The sequence below is a fragment of the Lipotes vexillifer genome, unplaced genomic scaffold, assembly GCF_000442215.2.
Source record: "Lipotes vexillifer unplaced genomic scaffold, Lipotes_vexillifer_v1.1 scaffold512, whole genome shotgun sequence".
Taxonomy (NCBI): Eukaryota; Metazoa; Chordata; class Mammalia; order Artiodactyla; family Lipotidae; genus Lipotes; species Lipotes vexillifer.
In genome coordinates, this window is record NW_006787695.1 from 2277017 (window position 1) to 2281792 (window position 4776).

At 46.2% G+C, this 4776-nt stretch overlaps 1 pseudogene; it reads left to right on the forward strand.

Annotated features, from left to right (window-relative positions):
* The window catches only part of LOC103087481 (mitochondrial import inner membrane translocase subunit Tim8 A pseudogene), a 13198-nt pseudogene extending 11989 nt beyond the window's left edge, over window positions 1–1209 (forward strand).
* Window positions 1210–4776: the final 3567 nt, after the last annotated feature.

Consider the following 4776-nt stretch of genomic DNA (forward strand, 5'->3'; position numbering starts at 1 on the left):
TTCTGTAAACACTTCTCCTTAATGCTACATCGTTTCTACTTAAAGCCAATTTAAATTAATTTCATTTCTTAAATTTCCTAGAGAGCTGACAGCAGGGTTTGAGTTTATAGGAAGAGCATGAGGTGAAGCAGGAAGTGAGATTAGAAATCTCTGGCATATGACAAACTTGATCAAGTTCTCGGGGTCCACTCAGAAGGGACACAGCAGAACATGTTTAACTTTGATTTTTCACTTGCCTTAGCCAAGGAAAAAAATGTTAAAAGAGGGGAAAAGAGGTGCTATGAATAACTATTACACACACACACACACACACACACACACACACGCACGCATTGCATGAACACAAAAAACCTACAATTGCCAGACAGAACAGCTGGAAGATAGATGTGCAATTTTGGTAAGGTTGTGTTATTAATACAATTGCTTATTTTAGAACAAGCAGTCTTAGGACAGTCGTAAAACTTATTAAAAGTGGATTTTTCCATGAGTCTATATGTATTTTTAAAGCACACCCCATGAAGTAACTGCCGTGTTGTTCTGAGCTGTACGTAAGCAAGTCATTTGTTTAAAGGAAATTTCTGGTTCCACTAAAGAGTTCTAGGTTAGAGGTTTTTGCTGAGGCTTTTATGTGTTAACTCTCATAAAAACTCCTTCCAATCTGGGCAGTTTTCTCACCGTCGCCCTCTCTCTGTTTCTAATTGTGAGTTTCTCTGGGAATAAATACCACTTGGAGCTCAGCGCTGCCAACCCAATCTCCTCATTACTGGGCATTTAGAATAGCTCCTCAGTTTGACCTGTCCTTGAAATACTCCACTTTTGTCTTGGGCAAGAAGCGGAAACAAAGACTTTATGGAATTAAAAGCTGAATAAAACTGCTAGAGGCGACGTGAAGGTCGCGAGTTGGGCCGCGCTGGTGTGGATTCCTCCTCGTCTTCCTGCACGGCAGCTTTGGGCTCGGCTGACCCGCAGCTGCAGCATTTCATCGAGGTGGAGACTCAGAAGCAGTGCTTCCAGCAGATGGTGCACCGGAGGACGGAACTTTGTTGGGAAAAGTGCATGGACAAGCCTGGGCCAAAGTTGGGCAGTCGGGCTGAGGCCTGTTCTGTGAACTGCATTGAGCGCTTCATTGACACAAGCCAATTCATCTTGAATCGACTGGAACAGACCCCGAAATGCAAGCCAGTCTTCTCAGAAAGCCTTTCGGACTGACCTCAGCGTTACCTCTTTGGAAAAGGGAGGTAATTCAAGAAATGAAGAGCAGTTGATGGGACGGTTGAAGAAATGGCCGTGGGTGGATCGGCTCCCACCTCTGCCACTCTTGGGACATCCTGTCATCTGACAACGAACAAAGACTGATTTTTGTGTGGGGGTGGGTTTGAGGGTCAGATATGTTTGGGGTTGTGTTTTTTAATGCTAATCGTGGGAAAACAATTGACAGATGAATGGAAGACTCTACCAGATGTGTATTTACCGTATGTGGGACAATGCTTTCTTCATAGTCCCAGGAACCGCTTCCAATAATTTTAGTAGTGGAACTGCTCTATGATTTGATAGCGGGACCACATAGGTAATAATCTGTACAATTTGTGTGGATTCCTTTCAGATTTCTGGAGAGATCGATATACATCTTTGTGTCTCTCAGAAAGGTCAGCAGTGGGAGACGGAGTAATTTGGTGCTTGACTGTAGGCCTCCTTATCTAGTGTTTGATTATCAGTGCTGGAAAAAAAATGTATGGAGTATTCGTGCAGTACATTTCACCTTTCTAGATTATCTCCCTCCTTTATACTGTGATTCCCTTAAATATCTATATAAAGTACAGTCTCGAGCTAGTACAGGTACCTTAGAGTCTAGAGGCCTTTAGTTAAAGGAATCTAGCCAGCGAACATAATTCTCATACTAAACTGCCACAAGGAAGAGGTTAACTTACCCTGTATATCAGGGTCCTCCAAAATATAAAGATGTGCCTAAATGAAACAATAAGTTATAAAGATTTAGGCCAGTCAAAAACTAACAGCAGTTTCAGATAGAGGTGCATGCCTAATGTAAATCAGCATAGTTTCCATTTACTGTGTTCTTTTAATCACTGAAATAAAAGCTTCTACAAGAAAAAACAAACAAACAAACAAACACGCTAGAGGCACTGAAAGAGGGTGGAGGTAAAGCAAGCATCCCCCTGAAAACCGTGCAGCCACTGCCTCCTTCATCCATGTCCATCTGCCTGGTTCCTTGTCCTTGTTCAAAACAGGAAGCTCAACCAGAAAGACTGAGCTGGTCCTGTGAGCATTTCCAGGAGGACACGGAGCCACCATCTCTTGGGAGAGGGGTCTGAACGAGCCTGCAATGGGGCAGAGTCACCTCAGGGGTCAGGGTGGGTACTCCCACATTCTCTTCTTGAGAGTTAGCAGGTGACACACAGCCTGCCATCTCACATATATAATTTGGTTTATTTTCCCCAAAGGCATGCTCTTCACACTGGGCCCTTCTCGGGTCCCTCCAGAGGGTCTCTTTACATAGTTCTCCACTGTTCGTCCCCTTTAGAATCAGCTCCCAGGTCTCCTGTGGAGGTGGTCTGGCACACAGCTCTCTCCCCTCCCCTTATCCCGCATCACACCATCCTGCTGGCCCCAGTCCCAGCTCCCCTTCCTGGGCCCCATGGACACCCCCAGAAGAAGTGACTGATGGGCAACCCAAGTGGTTTCCCCAGACCAACCTCAATTCCAGCATCCCTGCTGGTCACACGCAAGGGCTCGGCTTAGCTATCACAACCCGTTTCAGAAAACACACCCTGTTCCCACACAATTCTCCCTTCTGCTCCCTCTGACGTGTGTATGCGTGTCAGCCTGACCACTACAGATTCCATGAGAACGAGGACCACTCCCGATTCCTCAGGCACCCAGCAAGGACTTGGGCTGCTGAGGCCGGGTGTTGGAGACCTTCCCCAGGGCTGCTTCAGCTCCTGTCTCTGGTGTCCTACCTGCTCCACCTTCTCGTCAGACTCACTGGGAACCCTGCAAGGACTGTGGACCTGGAGGAAACAGCTGCCCACGAGGCCATAGAGAAAGGGGCATATTGTGCCTCTGACTCATGACCCCTGCAGTGCCATGCCCATCAGCTGCTGTGATTTCACTACCAAGAGAAAGGGAAGGGAGGGAGAAGATAGATGGATGGATAGGTAGAGAGATAGATAGCAGATAAACAGGTAGATACATAGATAAATGATAGAATAGATAGCTAGATAGGTAGATGAATGGATGGATGGATAGTTAGATAGAGGGTAGATATAATGAATGGATAGATAGATTATAGAATAGATAGACATAGATAGCAGATAAATAGGTAGATACATAGGTAAATGACAGAATAGATAGACAGATGAATAAATGAATGGATGGATAGATAGATGGTAGATATAATGGATGGGTAGATAGATTATAGAATAGATAGACATAAATAGATAAGTAGACACAGAGAGAGAAGGGAGAGAAAGAAAAAGAAAGAAAGAAAAAAAGAACAAAGAAAAAAAAGAAAGAAAAAGAAAAGAAAGAGAAAGAAAGAAAGAAAGAAGAAAGAAAGAAAGAAAGAAAAAGAAAGAAAGAAAGAAAGAAAGAAAGAAAGAAAAAGAGAGAAAGAAAGAAACTCACCCAGCGCAGAGAGGGGATGCTGCTGGGGTCAGGGGCCGTGGAGGCATCAACTTATCACAGCCTCTGAGGACAAGATGGATTTTGTAAATGCCTTATGGAAATTAGTCCTTGGCCCTCAAGGCATAAATCTTGATATTGAAATGATTTACCCCGACTCTACTACTATTAGTGCTCTGTAAATTAGGGCCATAAATGCCATTTGCGTTGCCATTAGCAGAAGACAGTCCAGCCGGCTCCCCTCGGCACGCACAGACACCCTCGGCCCTCCTTCCCTTCCCTCTGTCTTCCCTCTCCCCACGTCCTTCGTCGGGGCTGCTAGCCAACCGTTCCACCCACACGGGTACCATCACTCGCTGGCCGCACCAACCCAGCATGTGTGCCCGGTTCGATACTGCATTACAGTCTCCTTGAGACCTCCATTCCTGAGATCTAGGGGGGAAAAAAGTTCATTATTTACGAGTGCAGAGAAACCTCTACCTTTGCTGCTCAGTTTGAAGCACGTGTTCTGTAGAATCTCCAGCCTTTTGCTGAATATCATTAGTCAAGTAAAGGCTGATGGCCAGTGTCTTGGATCTGGCGGGATTTATATCTCGAGAATAAAGGAAGGCGGGTGCCTGGTGTGAGAGGGAAACAGAGGACGAAAAGGAAGGCTCGGTTTGGACAGGAGCTTTCCAAGGAGCTGGAGAAAAGAGCAGGGGCTGTGAGGTGGGAAGGCTTTCTTTTTTAATGTTTCTGCACATCTTTTCTGAGATGCCCCGGGCTGATAATTCAGCACTCAGCACCCACACACAAAGAGAAAGGAGGAGCTGGGGTCCCTGCAGCCTCACAAAGAACGGGGCTGTTCCTCCATTCCTGACACGCTGACACCCACTGTACGCCCTTAACAGCCAGGAGAGCTCCCCACCCTGGTCTCTGGGATTTCTGTTTCCTGATCCTTTCATCGAAGATTTTGTCTTTGGGAGGCTCCCAGTCTTGGGGTGAGAGTCACCATCTTCATCATGCCCACTGCCATAGATTGAATGTCTGTGACCCCACCCCTGCCAAATTCATGTGTGGAATCCTAACTCCCAGTGGAATGGTGTCAGGAGGTGGGGCCTCGGAGAGGCGATGAGGTCATAAGGGTGTGCCCCCCAC